This window comes from Macrobrachium nipponense, chromosome 5 (genome assembly GCF_015104395.2).
Source record: "Macrobrachium nipponense isolate FS-2020 chromosome 5, ASM1510439v2, whole genome shotgun sequence".
NCBI classification, from domain to species: Eukaryota; Metazoa; Arthropoda; class Malacostraca; order Decapoda; family Palaemonidae; genus Macrobrachium; species Macrobrachium nipponense.
The window spans coordinates 12180426-12200543 of NC_061107.1; the positions used below are offsets into that span (position 1 = coordinate 12180426).

Sequence of the window (20118 nt, forward strand, 5' to 3'; positions counted from 1 at the left end):
CGTCGTTCCAGGTGGTACCAGCTTGTGGCTTAAACACCTCGTCTTAGGCTTGACATTTCATTCGTGTATTTGAAATAAAGGAGGGATAAATATCACGATGGCCACTTTAGAATTCTGTGTTGAGAAATCTTGCAGTTCATAACATCGCAGTAATTGCACAAAACAGGGTGTGTTTTAATCCGGTAGGAATTATGATGGAAGTCTTTGAAAATTGACAGAAACAAAACTATTGGAAAAGTCTTCTAACAGGACAATGTGAAATCATGTTGCCTTCGATATACTGGGAAGGTTGTGACATTACCAAGTACTACCTTAACAAAAGTCATACAGGGATTTTGAGATTGAGTTGATATCCAGACTTCATTGAATACAAATGAAGTGAATCTTAGAACAATGGTTTTTATCCAAATTCCCTTGTGGACAGTTTCTAATGGAAAGCTTGATATGAGAGTATTCCTCATAATAATATTGGTCATATTTACATTAATTAGATGTCATGGGGAATCTAGTTACCATTTCTTTACAAAAATTACAGAAACCTTTAATGTCAATTATTGGCTTGCTGAGCTTTGTGTGGGCTCTCATAACTGGAGATTTGTAGTCTTGATGTGAAGTGGTTAAGTAATGATGATAATGTTTTGGGGAATTTGGATTTTGTGAGAATATGTGGTGCAATCTTCTATTTTATTGCCTTGTGTATATTTAGATGGATAACATTTAGCTTTATCTTTGTTCCAAGTGGCCTTAGAAGGCCTTACGTCATGGTAACTTGAAAAGTTAGTAGAATGTCAATTGATTTTGCAGGTAATCTCATGTTAGAAATTGTTCTGGTTTTTACGTTGATGTGCAATAACCTTTCAGAATGTGTTGAGGTTTTCGAGGTTTTGTTCTGCCTGAATTTAATTATAAAAGTCGAAGTTGGCAATAGCGTGATGTTATTCAGAAATTCACTAAAGATATTTAGTTTAGGATTAAGTTAGTGTTTTATGATGGTGGTTAGTGAGTGCTCTAATCAAGTCCTTGCTTGTGATGCTTTGGAATTAGAAGATTTAGTTTACGACAGTAGTTTTGGAATGAGATAAAGATTGAGGTTTGCTATTTAACTAGTACTGTTGTGAATCAGTTTGTGTAATGATTGTGCTCAGTGTTTTCTTTGTGATAATGCCTATACTATGACTGTTAGGTGTATCAGGATAAGCGTTTTTAGCTCTGTAGGTTTACGGGATTCCCAATAGTACATGGTAGTCTAGTTTTAGACTAAGGAGAGGTTTGGTTTATGACAGTGGTCTATGGAATACTGACAGTGGTGTTGGACATTTACTTGGTATGTTTTTCTTATATCTAGATGTTATTTGGAGACAATGTTATTGATAACTAGACATTAGGTGATGACGCTGGATTTAACAATCAGCAGTTTATAGATGACATTGGATTTGGTATTTATCAATTTGTTGGTGAAAGTATAATTTGGTTTCCAGAAATCATTAGGAACAGTGATGCTTAGCACGTACTTGTAAAGTAATTGATGACAGGGAATTTGGTAGCCAGAAATAAATTTTTGATAGTGGTGTTTTAAATTCAATAAGGGTCATTTCAGCTCAGCATTGTCTTGTTGGTGCACTGTAGTAAAAGCATTCGTCATCACCAATATCATCTGTGTACATAATAAAGTGGCACAGAGCAGCGGAGGATAGGAATCTGTGGAGGAACCTGGGGAAGACCTACATCCAACAAAGGACTTTTGAAGACTGAAATGATGATAATGACGACACAATATATGAAGTTTATAGCACAGGATATGTTCTTAGTATTTGAAACAAGTCCAAGGTTCAGAAGAAAGAAAGGTTTAAGTTCAGTTGGGTTTCTGGAAGTCTTTGTCCTTGCCAGATCAGGTTTAGAAAGTGTGTAGTTTATGATAATTCTGGTTAATCTGTGATACTTTCACATTTCACCATCATGTATAACTGAATCACGAAAGTTTGGAACGTGATAAATGCATAAATAAAGGTATAAGCCACAAAGGAAAGTGAAACACTGGAGTAGCTGCAAGATCTTTCGATTCAACGTCCTTTACTTAACAGACAGACGTTGAGTCAAAAGAACTTGCAGCTACTCCAGTGCTTCACTTTCCTTCGTGGATTATATCTTTATCTCACCATAATTTATGTTATTTTGGTACACTTTTGAGTTTCCGAAAACTTTCTTTGATATTTTGTTTTCAGAAAGTCTATCTTGACTTTTCATAGATCTACCTTTAGAAAATGTGCCTTTTCATTTTGCTTGTAATGTTTTTCGGGTTTAGAAAGTGAAATAATGAAATATCATTTTCATAACGATGCCTAATGATTTTATAACTACTTGTCATCTGTTGGTCCATAGGTTTATTGCATGTGGGAAATCTGTCCGCTTTAATGGTTCTGTCATCACGAAGTCTGCTAGCTTTGATACTTTGGCTTACAAAATGTCTGAGTTTGTAAGTCTGAGTGTCTTTGGATTGTGATTCCTGCTGGCTTTCTAATGAGGTATAAAGTCCTTTGGTTCAGGCATTTTTTTTGGGTAGGGAATCTGTTAGTGTAGACATTTTTCTTATAAGAGAATCTATCAGTTTTGACAGTTTTGGCTAGGAAGTTTTAGCTGTATAGATATTCTTGGCCTACGTAGTGTAGTTCTTGATGTTATTTTACCTGGAAAGTGTGTTTTTTGTTATTATAATTTTTGTTTTCTGGAGACAGTCCGTTGATTCAAAGAGGGTGGGGGTTTGATTTGATAGGAAATTGTTAGTTTGTAGTTTTCGACTACAAAATCCGTTTGTAAGTTTGCAATCATTATTTTTATTTTCACCCTGAAAACGTCTTTACTTTTTGTTTATTTGAGTTTTTTTAAGAGTTTCATTTACTTATTTATTTATTTCATTTTTGGTCCACAAAGTTTGTTAGTTTTGGAAAAATTTCGCCTTACCCAGAAAGTTCATTTGACAGTTCAGGACAGTTCACTTTGCCCAGAAATTGAAGATTTGCCTAAAAACGTAGTACGTTTTTTTTTTTTTTTTTACTAGACAATGCCAGTTTGTCAGTTTTTTTACCTGTGTTTTGCCTAATGCACGTTTTTTTGTCTATAAAATGGGGGTTCGACTATCTTTGACTATAAAATGTCAACTAGAAATTGTGTTTTGCCATGGAAAGAATGTCACCCGAAGAGGATTTAGTATTCTCAAGGAGATTCTGAATATTTACATAAATGCATTAGCAAGAATTAGGAGTTGCATAACATGGGAAATGCATAATTAGTTTCTGAAACGGAGATAGGATTTATTCTTGATTAGCAGACAAAAAATATCAAAATTTTACGCTTTTGGTAATAGTAATATAATACCTCTCAGCACTTTATGTAGAAATTTGGGAACTTTGTATCGTTATAAAGGTTTTAGAAATTGTGTGTGTTACTGAAGACATAACATAACTGGCAAAGATTTAGAGTACTAGTGATCAACAGAAAGTGGCACTTTCTGATGTCTTGTAGTCATGTTCTAGAGAGCATGTGTAGGTCATTTCTTGTGGGCAACGTGAAATTGTGATTTTGGTGTTCAATACAGTTTTCATTTGTAGGAAACATTTAGTTACGTAGTTCTGATAAGCAAAATAAACTGGAATTTTTCATTGCCTTGTAATGAGTGACCGACGTGAAACCACTAGTCTTCAGCTTGCAGTCTTATTCTGGTGATTAATACAAAAAGACATCTGAAAATACAAATACGTATTCCATGTTTTCAAATAAATCTTGTAGACGGAAGTTTCATGTAAACAGGAAGTAGCACCAAATTAAACGCATAACTTTTGAAATGTAAGTTTAGAATTCATGAACTGAATTTAGTTACCAACAATATTTCTGAATAAAGAAATATTTTGATGTGTGGCATGTGGAAAGGCTAAAATTAAAAATGCGATTAGAATGATAGTGCAGTTCAAATGTGATTTTGAGTAATATTTTCAATTAAAATACAGTGAATTACAAAATAATCGTCTGTACATTCCTGCATAATATACTAGCTCTCTCAAATAGAACATTTTCACTGTAACCATGTTGCATGGTGTTCCACAAGTTAGAATTAAAAGCATTACAGCATCAGTAAGCATTACATCAAAGTTGCGAGGAAAAGTTAGTCAGGCATACGTAATTGAAGGAAAGAAATCTCATGATATGAATATTGAATAAAACTTAGTTATTTCTACTAGAATGTTTGTCTCAATGAGATTCATATGAAGTGATCAAAGGATTTGAAGTCTCTCCTATATAGCATATATAAATCAGATTTTGATGTCAAAGTAGGATATTTCATATTTTAGCATTTTGCCGTCAAATCTTACATAAGTTAGCCAGTGCTTGTATCAGAATTAGAGTTCAATCTTTGTAAAACTGTTACAAATACTACTGGAAAATTCCAAGGAACAGGCTGTGAGAGGCCAATGAAATATATCAAGTTATTTCATTCAACTCCGTCCTGAAAAAAAAGTCAAATCAATATATAGATATATCTGCATAGAAAGTTAACATAAAATCAGTATTTAGGAGTAAATTAACTTAGCAGTTAAGTAAAGAATTCTATCAAGTGCAAAGGTTGTGCCGAGAAGCCGATGTTTATCGTAGGTTACCTCTTTCGTTTGCTTATCAGTTTTCTATGATTGCTGAAAGACCCATTTTCTATAAAGAAATGTCAGCTAGAATTTCGTGGCTCTAATCCGAACGAGAAGGACAGGCAGAATATTTTTTTCAGCCATTATGCTTCAGATCAAAGTAAATTCAGTGGCAAGAGTCTACGTTTCATTAGCGTTGTCTTTGACGTTTGAAAGGGTCTAATATTCCTCAGCTGTAACATAGAAAATAGTTAGACATCTGGGAAAGCACAAAGGAAGTATATATGACGTTTTCCCCATCTCGGAAATCAGCTTAGAAAACAGTACTCTGAGTCAAAGCTGGTAACTGCTAATACCTCCTGATGGGGATAACTCCCTTTTCCGGGAATTGCAATGCTGACGCCAAGGGATTTTAAAAATTTTTTTAGTTTTATTCTTTGCCAGAGTGACCACCCCAACTAAACTCATTTTTTCTTGGTTTTAAATACAAGAACGTCCTGTTACTTAGTGGTTTTTATTTGCTAAGCCTAGTGTACGGAGATTGCTCATACAATAGTCGGAGTAATCACCTACGACATCACAACCCTGAGTGTGGCTCTGAATAGTTACCAGAATACCAATCAGTTGTAGAGTTCATATGACGTCATTCATTATGCAGTCGTGTCTATGACGTAATTTTATTAAGTCATTTACTAGCGCGTGCACATGCCGTTTATTGGTAGCTCGCTTTAATGAACCATTTTCCATGAATTTTCGAGGTTTTGGTAGTTCTTTAAAAGGATAGATAATGCTGAAAACAGCATCTTCCTTTAGCTTAGTCTTTGCCCTCAGTAGGGTAATTTCAAGTCTCTCTCTCTCTCTCTCTCTCTCTCTCTCTCTCTCTCTCTCTCTCTCTCTCTCTCTCTATCTCTTTTATTATTATTTTTTATTAGCAGTAGTTCCATATTGAATTCATTATTTTAAGTTAGTTCAGTAAGCCTTTCTATTGTGGGTTTATATTTTTTTCAATATTTTTACGTATCCTTATTGTAACACTTCTGAGAGAGAGAGAGAGAGAGAGAGAGAGAGAGAGAGAGAGAGAGAGAGAGAGAGAGACTAACAAGCTAATCATGTCTCCAAAACTGTATAAAATCTCAAGTTTACCCATGCCATTTTTGCCAGTCTTAGCAGCAAATCAAAACAAGAACTGATTTCCAAATGACCTCATCTGGAGTGACCAACACCTTGCCGCTAGCACCTGCAGCCTAAGGCAACCCTTTTGAACCAATCAGGAGGAATGGATCACGACTCTCAAAAATGAGATGTGTTGATTCGGCTCAGAAAGTGGCTATCAAAAGTGAAATTTCACCTGTGATTCAGATGGGAGATAAGTCTCACCTCAGAAAGAATTCGGAATGTTATGGAATATCAAATTCAGTCGAAAGACAAAGCTTTGGGTCAAAAGGCCTGTCCACACGACCGGGCCTGATCGGCGGACCTCCCCTCTAACGGGCACACTTGACGGGCAAGCCGTCAAATTGCCCAATGGGTCTTGTAGCAAAATCACCAAGGTGGTGCCCGATGGCTTGAGCTTCGACCCTGGCAGACGTACGTTAACCATAAACATTTCTTCTACTGAGACATTCTTTGCACCATATTCTCTTCTTTTTCATCACAAACAGCAATTATCATGCTACACAATATCATCTTTGCGGTAGGCACCATGTTTATCGTACCGCACTGAACACACTACTGGCATCGTCGGGCACGCCCACCTCTCCAACATTCACAGGTAAGCCCGCCAGAATTTGCCCGTCAACCCCGGAGCACGCCGATCAGGGCCGCTCGTGTGGACGGGCCTTTATGGGGGCATTCGGCGCTGAAGGGAAATAGAGTGTAAATGGGTTTGAAATGCGTAACAGGAGGAAAACCTCGCAGTTAAACTATGGAACATTGTTAGGCAAGGGTGGGAAGTAAGACGGATGAGACAGAATATGAGTAGTGGTACAATAAAGGGAATGAAATGGGTTGCAACTTGGGGCCGATGGGATGCTGCAAAGACCATTCAGCAGTGCCTACCATGTACCGTGTGAGGTACAAAGATGGCAGTTGCCGCCAACGGAGAGGAAGAATTTGGGTTGCTTTAACAAAACTGACTATGGGAAAAAGGAACGACACTCCTGGTTGCTCTAGGAGCAAAAGCCCGAGCTGGCAGGAGGCCAGCTTAATCTCAAACCAACAAGGAACGACTTAAGTAACATCACAGATAAGATCTTATGCATTTATATCTCAATTCTGAAGCTTGTGTTCTTGAGCAGAGTTTACAAGGACATTCAGTGCAAGAACACGTGTTTTGAAGAAACGTGGTGTCGTCAGCGACAAAGAAACTTTCAGGATAAGGAACAACATGCAATCAAAGCGCCAAGTTTGTTCTACCAGAGCAATTTGAAATGGCCCCTTACATAACCACCCGAGATTTCAGATATGTTACAACCACACAAGAAGAAAAGGGGTGAATAGAATAACTACCACTGAGGCTGTGTTAGGAAGAAATATAGAAAAACAAATATCTAAGTGGAGGATTATGTGGTGGATGGCAGAAATGATCGATTATGAATAAATATCTGCAGCACATATTCGCAGAAGATTTAAAGTGAGATAGAGGGTTGTGGATCATTCCTGTGTTGGGGGTCAAGTTTTGCACTTACGGAAGATTGTTTTTATAGTACGTATATAATATGTCCGTTATTGGTCTTAATTTTTACATAAACATTCCAAAAGGGCTGTAACCTAGTCAAGTCGAACAACAAATCAAACACAAATATAATGAAGGACACCCAAAATGAAAATATCTACTAGCTGTCTAATTACCTTTTCAATGTGGCTTCAGAACTTGGACTCGGACTAAATTAGCAAAAAACTCTCTCAAAAATAAGATAGGCTTGTTTCTGTACGAGAGAGAGAGAGAGAGAGAGAGAGTGAGAGAGCGAGAGAGGTTGGGGAACAAGTTAACAAAACACACAAATTTATTTAAAATAAAATAAACGCAACATAGAATTTACCATATTATCCAAAAAATTAAAATATTTTGTGATCAAAATTATTTTGTCATTCTCGCATGGCTCAGAAATATTAGCTTATGTCTTACATAGTGCTCAAATTGAGCCGACTGATATAGCATATATGTCTTCCAGTTATGATATGTTTTGACCATAAATGCCCTCTACCTCATTCCTGTAAAAATTACAACAAAACATCCTTTAGGAAGTGTTGGTCAAATATTTTTTAAGTTCCTGACATGTTCTGTTTTTTGTAAATTTCGCCAGCACGAATTTACTGAAGGAAAGTTACAATAATAAAAAAATAAAAAAAGGGGGATTAGACATGGCACTTGTCAGGCAAACAAACAAGTTGTACACACTTAAAAATAAACCCTTTTTATACACAGACAAATAGTCTTTATACACAGGCGTTTACAGGACAGGACCATACCAAAATTATTTGTTTGTTTGTCTGTTTTTTTTTGTTACATTGAACCAGTGGTTGTTCAGCAACGGGACCAACGGCTTTACGTGACTTCCAGTGTGTACTTCTATCACCAGAAATACACATCTCTCACACCTCAATGGAATGCCCGAGAACATAAAAAAATTAAGACTGTAAAACACACGCTCATGGCTCTTACGTTGGCCTCTGACAGAGTATTAAACAAAGGAAATAAAAATAACTCAATGTAATAAGAAACTTTGGAAATGAAGATGACTCTGGTCCAGTTGGCATGGAGATGACAATCCACAGGAGTTTTGGCCATATTCTTAGAGGTAGGAGACAAGTCTCCTTTATAGGACCCTTTCATTCTTTCTCGAGTAATCACAAACGTAAAGATAAGTCCTGTAATAGTTTAAGGGTTCGTTACGTAGGTCAGTCTCCAAGTTAAAATGGAACATCTTGGACGCGGCACCGTGAAAAGGCTACTTTGATTTAACAAGCTCTTTTTCAGAATCCAAGTTACACAGGGAAATTTAGCAGAAATCAGATAGCCTTCAAAGTAGCCACTTGCCAGATAGCTAGGTCAAAGATGATTGGCAGCACAAACAGAACAATGAATATGCTTGGAACCGAAAACTGTATGGGAAAAGATAAAATGCAAAAGAAATAAAGCAGAACGGAAAGAAACAATGAAAGAAATGGAGACCGTATGTTGAGAGTTTTCTAAATGAAAAGAACTATCGTAAACTGCTGTAAACTTTTATGTAAAAGAAGGACCAACACTCAATGAGACATCTGAAGATGTTAAGGAAGACCTTAACGTCCAACTCATTAAAACCATCTGAAGAAACAATCACGGAAGGATTGTCCACAATACGTGGAATTATTATATCTATTATTCACGGTAACTGAATCAACAAACCATTGCACACTAGATAGAAAAAAAACAATAATTGCACCATTTAAATAGTGCATCGCCTTATTCTCAAGACCAATAATCTTGTCCTTTGGAAGCACTTTAAAGAACAACTGTTCGAGAACCCTATCTGTAAAAAACAGACGTGGTCTTTCTACACTACAGAAACACCACCAGTAAATGGTCCCTGCTAATGGTGGCTTGAAAAACTCTTGAGATAGTATACCTAGCCTCGAATGCCTAAGTTACTTTCGAAAACAACATTCAAGTTTACATACAGGCTTTAAAGTTACCCAAACCTCACGGGCTGCTAAAGCTCTAGACAGGTATATATTGACAATGGAAGAAGATAAGGGCTTTGTACTATAGATGCTACAGACAATGGGCCATAAGAATTTCATAAGACTTTGAAAGTTATGGTAAGAATTTATAGCAAGCAAAAGCAGGTTTGGTGAACCTACTGTTATAGGAATCTCACCAACAGCTATTTGCAAATTATGGAATCATATTGCACAGTTTTATGAACAGTCGTTGCAAAAGGACGTCTTCTGCATGACCTCAGAAAGATGACTTGAAAAGAACGATGAGAGATAAGATGACTGTATTCATGGTAGGATCTTGTTTCCTTAAGTGCACAGATAAAGCATCAAAATAAGTAAGGATGACAAACTGGGAAGAGGAGATGGCTGACTTAGGCCTACCCCCAAAACACATCGTTAGGATTAGTACGTGTGGTCACTAACAAAGTGTCAGTCTCAATTGACATTTGTGTCAAGCTAGAACTTCCATTTCCGGAGACTGAGCTCAAACAAGCAAACAGAAGTGACAGTTCTCTCTCTCTCTCTCTCTCTCTCTCTCTCTCTCTCTCTCTCTCTCTCTCTCTCTCATTTAACAAGCCATAACCAGAAAAGAAACAATAACACGGAACACAGCAATAAGACTAATGCATATGAGAGGATAATTACCCCTGCCAGCTTTTACCTAAAAGACAATAATCAAACTTACTAACAGCATACAGACGTACGTAGGCTACGGTACATTTAATACCAACAGACTACCATATTCATTCAAGAGAATCAAGCTTCTACCAACAATTGTCATTTTGCTAATTACCACTGTCCACAAATCATTTATACTGTTTTCAATTAACATCATTTTTAACCTTAGAAATATTTTGGTATATTTATTTTCCACACTTATTTTTACTTTTAACACAATAAAAAATTTTTAGTCAGATATCTGTAATAACTGTATGATATACTGTCTGCGTGCATCACTTGTAAAAAAATACATGTTTCGTTATGGAATAACTTCATTATCATATGACAGATTATACACTATTTACAAGCAACACTTGGATTCTGTGACGCACTGTACCCATACTATTCCTTCTGTACTGCACTGTACTGTATCCATATTTTCCTTCCTTATTAGTTCTTTAATCCCCCTTTAAAGCCATATTTCCTCGTATTGTTAACAACAATTATACATACACTTTACTTAGAATGGAAATGCATAGTTTTTAATATCCCAAACCCATAAGGTATCGGATGCCTTTTATCAGGAGTTACGTGACCCTCATTCCATTGGGTGACTCTCCTGCTAGTCGAGATAAGTGGGAAGGTATGACTTGTCACTCACTCATCCTTCTTCTTCATTTGTATTGCTGTTATCCCTAAGCTAACTAAGGAGGTCGGTTGCATCTTCTCAAACTATTTCCATCGAACGCATCTTATCAGTTATCTCCTCGTGTGTCTTGCCAAAAAAGAAAAAAAAAGGATCGGTCATATTATTACAATACATATACAGAGCCAGCAAAACCTTTATACCTGATATAAACGTGCTCATTTCCCCCAGGCTAGATTTGGGCAAATCAACATATATAAGACCAAGAGTACTCCAAGTTCACAAATCTATCTTAATAGGTACATACTAGGGTTTCACATCTGTTGAAAGGTAAGCACATCTACATGCATTTCATGAACGTGACAATTCAGACGTATGTGGAAGTATACTTGATCATTTACACAATTGTCCTGTGCACTTATACAATTAATAACAGGACCTCATTTAAACAGGATGGCATCTAACGGAAAGTGATTGCTTGAATAGGAATCACCAATACAGCACATGATAATATCCCAGTACACCGTCTACAGTAAATTCTCTCTCAAGCAGCTTAATAATTTTGAGTGTTCATCATCAGATGAAGGGTATTTTTGAATCTTCAAAATTTGCTTCAAAAGTTACTCCACCAAGAGCAGATTGCGTGCCACTAAATTCAGTATCCCTAAATACATATTGAAGAGATAAGGACTCCAAACTTACTCTAGAAGTCTCTCAGTCAGCCAGACATTCCAGAGAACCAATCGCAAAGGCATTTGCTAACAACCAAATGGGACATCACCTGAAAAAAAATCGTAGAAACTATAGTTGCCTTAAAATCAGATGCAAACTTGAGCTACCTGAAAACCATTCACCAAGAAGTGGTTCAGATACAATTTTTCATATACAAAACTACATCGTAAGCAAGGAATCTATTATTATAAAAATCGATGTATGTATGTATGTATGTGTGTGTGTGCATATGTTCCAGCTTAACTCTGAAATGCATTGAGCAATTTCAACTAAACATGGCATACATGATGTACTATCTGGAAATGAATACTGTTGGGGTAAGACATCATTAGCACCAAAGGCACCAACGGGGGTGTGAGTAGGAAGGGCTTGGCTGAAACGAGGCTGCTTCTGCCTGTAGACTTAGTAACTAAATACACTTTATGGGTTTATCATACCTACATATGACTTACCACCTGGAATAGAATACTGTGGAGGTAAGACATCACTGGCACCAAAGAGGGTGTGGGTGGGAATGGGGAAGGCATGTAAAAATAACAAAAACGAAGATATTAGTGTCTAATCCATAGTTTTTGAGGTTGCTGAGATGAACAGTGACAATCCCGATGCCCTTTAAGTCTAAGTTCTGCCCCAACAGGAACTGTGCCAAGAAAGGGTGAAATATGAAATGTCAAAAAATGTTGGGCAATGTAATTGAAGCAACTATCTTAACAGGATTGGAGAGAGAGAGAGAGTTTCCCGGGCAGTGCTGGGTTGGTCAGCTAGTGATGTGTGTAAGGTAAGTGCCAACATGTACGGGTTAGTAAAAAAGAAAAGAATAAAATTTCAATTGATGTTTCTTAATTCATGCAGGAAAATCCTTGTATAAACTAAGAAAACCCATATTAACTCCAGTTAACAATTCAGCCACAGGCTGATATACAGATGTACTATCTACCTTATTGCTAAAATTACTTATAAGGCACCTTACTAAAAGTAATGCAGACAAAAATACAATGACAATTATGCATGGGCCTTCCATATGAAAAGTAGAGCAAATTACTTGTGTCTTCGTACATCAACAAAGAAAACTTACCTAAATTGTAAATTTCCTCTATACATTTGCATAAGTAAATGAAAACTGCATGTATGTGCCCATACCCTAAAATAAATGACATGAAAATGAAATGACTATCAGGTGACATACCTGTCACAGAAAAGGCGTTAATAAAAAATATTGAACCATTTCATTACAAATTAAATACCCCTGAATTAATATTCATATTTAATAAAACGGTAATTGTAATAGCAATACTAATGATATGTACTATGAGCAATACATGAAGAACCAGTCGATCTGATTTGTTTGCATAATACCGTATAACATGCAATGAGTATGGTGATCAGCTTTGGTGAGTAAAGGTAGCAAACTAATTCTAAGACATTCTGCATAAATCACTAAAGGAACCAAACTATCGTACCTACTTTCCTGTATAACCTCTGATGGAACACCTGCATTTACAGGAAAGTCTGACAATTTCTGTGAGAGTTGAGTGCTCAGTTTTTAAGTCAAACAATATTCAATAATTAAAACCACGGCCAACTGCCAATTCTTCAGTCATGTTCCCACATGGTAAATGTTAGGCAGGGATGATTGTTAATAACAATTGTCCCAGGAGAGAAACTGTAGTCAATTCATTCCAGTGTGCAACACAGAAGTCGAATGCAAGAACTGACCACACTTGAACATCCCCATCTCTCTTGACAAGTATAAACCCATATGACCTGCGACAGAACCCCTAAGTACTCTTACCAAAGTAGGTGAACGCTGGACAAAACACACCATACAGCTCCTGTCCCTGGTCATCAGCAATCAGTTATGAAAGCACAACCAGACTGGTTCTCAATTACTGAACTAAAACAAAACAAGCTTCAGTGCTATATGTTTACCAGATTGTCCATATATAATTTATGTTGAAATTTCTTACAAAGCACATATCGTTCCTATGAAGACAGGTTACTCCGGCCACTGAATTCCCATTAAGAGCCCGCTCTGGTATATAGTCTGTTCTTACAGGTTTTCAAGTGAAGATTTAAAGAAAGAAAGAAAGAATCGCTATGACTTTTCATATGTGGCTTCTGCAGAACATTATTTAAACTTCAAAACAACAGAGAAACCTTGTGAAGGTTAAACTTCACACATCAGACTTCCACAGATACCTCCAGTACAAAGAATTGTTCCTTGGGCTCAGAAATCACTGTTACATACTGTTCCACCAAATCCGAATTAAATTTACAGATCAGCTGCATGCTACCTAGGGCCTTGAAGCAATACCTACCCAAAACATCACAAATTGGCCCCTGCAGATGTCTCCAATCCACACATACAAGCAATCAAGTCAGAACCAGTTCCTTTTAATTCTTGTTTCTAGCAAGGTGGAGTCTAGTCAACCTTAGCATTCGATTGGACAAACAGACTTTTACTTACAATTCTTTACTTATACAAAATTACTTTTAAATGACAACCTTGTATGTGGGCTTTATCCCTTATCATCATACAGTTGTTTTATTTCTCAGAATCAGTCTTTGGCATTTGTGTATTCTACACTTCAAGGGCGCAAACGAGTATAATATACTGTACTTTATTACCAGATATCAATTACTAATAGTGAAGTATCTTATATGTTATTCTTAGATTTCAGGGGCCAATTGAAGTGCAGTAACTACAAAAATTCAGATCTTGTTTAACAATGTAACTAGTAACCTAAACTCCAACAAAGAATCTCCAACCCAATTCTGTGAAGGTCATAGTACAATGGCTATAGTCAATGTTTGAGAAAATTGGACAAATGGTCACCACCAGCTGGCATCACACAATTATGATAATAAAGTGACATTGTTACTTGATCTATTTCATGATCCATAACTCCGAAGTAGTGCAAACCCCAGGTAATGTAAGCCCTAGGTAGTGGAAACCCCCACAGACTATTATCAACTTCCATTAAAAAAAAAAAAAACGAGATTAATGAAATGCTTCTATGATCAAATGCAATCAGCTGCATCTGCACAGACCATAATTAGACAGAAATATTGTATTGAAAAGCACAGGAAATCAGGTACTGCAGACTTATAAAAGCAACGATTCTCGGACTAGATTGGGTTTAAACTTTCATTCCTAAATAAGCTGAATCAACAGTGCCAGAATTTTTGCACGCTTATAAAAAACTAATGTGCATATGAAGTCCTTGGTTATTTCCAGTTTGCAGTTAGGATACAGCAGCAATGAAAACTATTAAACCTTTCTCCTCATAAGCCACAGCAGTACCAAACACACTCCTGATCTGAAAGCTGGTACAATTGTGTCAGTGGCCAAAATATATCAACGTCAATATCTGTAGCTCAGTCTGAAGCCTAATTTTAGAAGCATACTGTTCGCAATGTCAATTAATTTTCAATTACTTGCTAATGTATGTTTGCAATAATGTTGCTTTGCTTGCAGACAAATAATAGGCAGCATTTAAAGTTTCTAGGTTAGACCTATGTTTCTCCCTGTCTTAACCTTGTTCTGTCAAAAATTCTCACAACCTCATTCACTTCTATTCTCAGCTAAGTTAGGCTAGGCATATTACTAAGCCCATACACAACTGTTCTTATGAACATTTTACAAAATGTTAACTTTTTTTTTTTTTTTTACCATTGGAGTTTAACATTTCAAATTTCCTCTGAATGATCCTAGGCTCCGTTTCCTTGGCAAATGAAATAACCAAGCACACCTAACCTTACTTAATCCAAAGTACGAGTTCCCTCACCTAATGCATTACATTGGTTAGAAAACATTCCATTAGCTTACCTTATTCTGACTTAGAAGTCTCAGTGGGATTCAGGTCCCTGCATTTCACACGTTTCGTGTTTCACCCAGTTTCCCAAAAAATCTGCTTTCCAATTGTGGTCCCCCGAATTGTGAGATAGGTATTTCTATATAAGCTTCCCGCACCGTTCGTCCCCGCTAAACGAAAGCCACCAGGAATTGGGGCGTCAAATGTATTTCGCCGTGTTTAGTACGAGCCCCTGGGGGTTAATTACAGACGTCCGAATAAATATTACTTAAAATTCTTGTTCAGGAGGTAAAACTGCAGAGAAAAACCGCAACTGCCATAGTCTAGGCTGCCGCGTAATAAACTGCCATATAGTGATATGCCACATTACGATGATGGTTAACGCCCGGGTTAGAAGTACAGGGCGTGGCTAACATACAGGGCCCACGTAGGACTGGCAGTAAAGGAACCACGCATATTAGGTTAGCCCTAAAATTGGCCTCCACGCTTATTAGGCTAGCCTAAATTGACCAAATTATCATTTGGGACTGAAGAACTCTTACTCAAAAACCAACCTTGTAGCCACAATATTATTCTATGCCCTAGGTCTATACTTATGACATCATACACAGCCATATTGCTTGGGCCACAAAAACCTACCCAATGGTAACTCACTTACTGCTTATATTAACAGAAAATTTACTTAATTTCTTTCTCTTTGACCCGTAGGGCATTCATTTTCACTAAGATTTACGCTACAATACCCAAAAAAACAGCACCTTGAATCCGTCGTTTTCAGGGCTAAATACACTCATTTCTAGACAGGAGAGACAGAGGCTTGACACTGTCTTGAACATTCACCACTCGTACGTAACGGAGTTGCCAGTTCGTCATTTCAGTCTTAAACCAAAAGCTAGTGAATTTGTTCGCACCCCCGTAAGCACAAGGAATGCAACATATATACATGTATGAAAGTTTCAATGCAATACATTGTTATGCATTTGTATATAAATACTCTGAAATGAACATTATAGTATACAGTCATCTCTTAAATAGAAAACGCAATTGGATTATGTCTTAAAAAGTTAATTAGTGTACTTATATATATATATATATAATATATATATATATATATATATATATATATATATATATATATATATATTCCTTTGTTGTCATTTCATTAGTTACATTTAGTTATCAAGTTCATTCACTTTGTATTTGTTAAGCGCTTCTAGACCGGATACTAGTAATCATGCCGGTGCTGTATATTATTATTATTATTATTATTATTATTATTTTATTATTATTATTATTATTATTATTATTATTTTATTATTACTAATCAGAAGATGAACCCCGTTCATATGGAACAATCCTACAGGGACAATTGACTTGAAATTCAAGCTTCCAAAGCATGCGGTGTTCATCAAAGTCAGTATTCAATTTTCATATGCAATTTTATCACTGGATGTGTTTTAACAAAGATGAAAAGAATTTTACTTCTAATGCAATAATCATAACATGACTTTAAGCCTTTTCATCATCGTGTTGTCTACAATCTTTGAGAGTCGAAAAAATTATACACATACTTCCCGTGTTTTGGTTATTCAAGAAAGGACTTTATACGATTAGAATGTTATTTTACCAGCCAGAGAGAGAGAGAGAGAGAGAGGGGGGAGGCTGGGGGGGGAGGTGAGTTTAATATAAGCGAAAGCAACAACTTCAGAACCTTGCTACCGTCGGGTAGAATTCTGTGAGTTTAAGAAAGGCGATTGTGTGGCAATAGCCAAGCTATTCCCGCCTTTTTATTATAAGTAACAGAAAGGCTTCTTTCTGCATCTATACTGCGACGATATGGGTCTTTTTCACCAAGTATCTCTCCTGATCTGTTAACTCTTACTTCCTTTTTAACGGAATTTTAAACAAAATTCTTGTCACCTCTTCGCATAGATTTCTCCTTAATAGTATCTCTAATTATTATAATTAGTGTAAAGAAAATTTTGAATCTAGTTGCTTGAAACAGTAATAAAACTCATTCAGTAGACAAAGATAAGGAAGAGGATAACATTTTTATTATAATTTCCTCTGGGGTTCTGGGGTTGTCTTGATATATATATATATATATATATATATATATATATATATATATATATATATATATATATATATATATATATATATATATATAATATATATATATACACGGAAGCTCTATCCCGCGAGCCCTTCATATGTGTATATGCCATGGGATCCATAGTGGCATTGGATGAATAGACATTGATACAAATATATAATTTGACTAAAATTTCATCACTGAACGACCCAAAGTATCAAACCAGCGATTCCAGTGACAGTCGGGTTGTTAGTTAAATGTGGAGTGTTTTTACCGTAGAGGTTCATACTCATTCTCATAGAAGACGTTGTAGTCTCTCAAATATTTATTTTCTCTACACTAAAAGATTATACTTTAGAGCCATCTTTCATATGTATTTTTCATCATTCTTGCTTTCAACTCTTGTCCAATTTGTTGAATAAATATTATTATTACACAGAATACTAATATTTATGCCATATTAGGTTTGAAAAGTTGAAGAAATAAGCGAGAAAGAAAAATATGCCGCGTGCAAAGTGATTGCAAGAGTCTGGGCTCTAATATTAGAAGGTCGCGCTACGAAACCTAGTTTTCTTTAGCACAAATGGAACGTTTTCTTTTAACCTAAACTGATGTAAATATAACCACAAATGGAACGTTTTCTTTTACCATAAACTAATGTAAATATAACCAACACTGTATGTTCTGTGATTCCAAGGACATTTTCAAACCTCATTTTACGCTCTGATTAAAACTGATGATTTGCATACTTTCATCATTACTTTATTGAAATTTATAAAATATACCTCACATAAATCGTATAATATCGGAGAAGGAAACTAAGTACAAATAAATAGGGGAAATGAATTAGATTTCTGATTTCTGCAACATGGATTTTTACTTACTCATAACATGTCAGAAATTATTGCAAATTATGTTTGACATGAAGTATCCTCAGAGAGAGAGAGAGAGAGAGAGAGAGAGAGAGAGAGAGAGAGAGAGAGAGAGAGAGAGAGAGAGAGATTGTTTCGTTCTTGAGATTATAATGGATAACTTAAAATCGTTGGCCTAACAAAGTTTGTTTATCTGGGGCATTTTGATCTCGCTTCTTAGTTATTTTATTTACCATATTTTTCATCTATATATTAATTTCCGTATTTTACTTAATAGTGAAGGTATTTACGATCCCTACACTATGTTAAGTAAAGTGCAAGATGCGAAATAATATCATAAAAGATTTTTGTAAATACTCATAAAAAGCATCGCGAATATCCTGTATCGCTAGGAAAATATATACATATATTTAATATTATAAATACATTTTCGCAATAACGTAAATAAAATTTTTTAGATAGAGACTAAAGAAGGTAATTTACTTCTTAAGTTATAAAAAAAATTTAATAACGAAATCATATCGTCATAAAATAGCATCTTTTTTTCGCGCCCTAATCTCCCGCCAACAAAGAGCCCCGTTATAGTGAACACCAGGCGCGATTTAAATACCCCGATGGAATTCAAAAGATGCAGGTGTCCGTCAAATGAATGGAGCGGGGCGGGGGGGGGGGGGGGGGGGGGTGGGGGGGGGGGGGGGGGGGGTGGGGGGGGGGGGGGGGATTGTGGGGGGGATGATTTAAAGTTCATTCATTTTCCGGGAAAAGAATTTAAAGGTATTCATTCAAAACTGAGCGGAGTTATTTGATTCGATGGAGTTTTTAAATGCCTCTCCCCTTTTTAAAAGCTAGAGGAGGTATTGCCATTTGGTATTAAGTAATGATATTTACTAAAATGTAATTTTAAGTATTTTAAAAATATTTTAATGAGATTTGATGGTTCAAAATAGTTTTTAAGCTTATGTTGAATTCAATATTGTATGATATAGATATATATATATATATATATATAGTATATATATATATATATATCATATATGTGTGTGTGCATCGTACACACACACGCGCACACACACACACACACATAAATATATATATATATATATATATATATATCTATATATATATATATATATATATATATATATATATATGGTGTGTGTGTGTGTGTGTGTGTGCGTCTGTACACACACACACAAACACGCACACACACACACACACACACACACACACACACACACACACACATATATATATATATATATATATATATATATATATATATATATATATATATATATATATATATATATATATATATATATATATATATATATATATACCGGTAATCATGGGTTATCCCTTTAATTTTTTTTAACCTTTTGACAATTAACCATCTGGTATTCTTGATCTTGTTTGTTTACCTGATAACTTTCTTTCCAACTGTATTTCATTCGTTCCTTGACAATGTCTTAGTAAATACGAGAGCGCTTGGATTTCTGACTATCATATTCCTGTGGTATTCGCTTATTTAATGAAAATCAACGTGTATCTACTGTGATTTTTTTAAGCATATATATATTTTACATATATATATATATATATATATATATATATATATATATATATATATATATATATATATATATAATATATATATATATATATATATATATATATATATATATATATATACATATATATATATATATATATATATATATATATATATATATATATATATATATATATATATATATATAATGAGCAACTTAAGAGTAGGCGTTTTGCATGCTTTTCATGCAAGTGCACATTAATATAAATTATATATATACATATATATATATATATATATATATATATATATGTGTGTGTGTGTGTGTGTGTGTGTGTGTGTGGTGTGTGTGTGTGTGTGTGTGTGTGTGTGTATGTGTGTGTATACGAGCAAAGTTAAATGACAGAGCAC

The 20118-nt window shown here is 35.5% G+C and overlaps 1 long non-coding RNA gene across 1 annotated transcript; it reads right to left on the reverse strand.

The window, feature by feature from the left end:
- Positions 1 to 10149: 10149 nt before the first annotated feature.
- On the reverse strand, positions 10150 to 16029 carry LOC135215966 (uncharacterized). The gene is made up of 3 exons (XR_010314768.1): positions 15947 to 16029; positions 11344 to 11422; positions 10150 to 10770 (listed from the first exon to the last, which is right to left on the reverse strand). It is a non-coding gene; the product is annotated as an uncharacterized LOC135215966 (long non-coding RNA).
- Positions 16030 to 20118: the final 4089 nt, after the last annotated feature.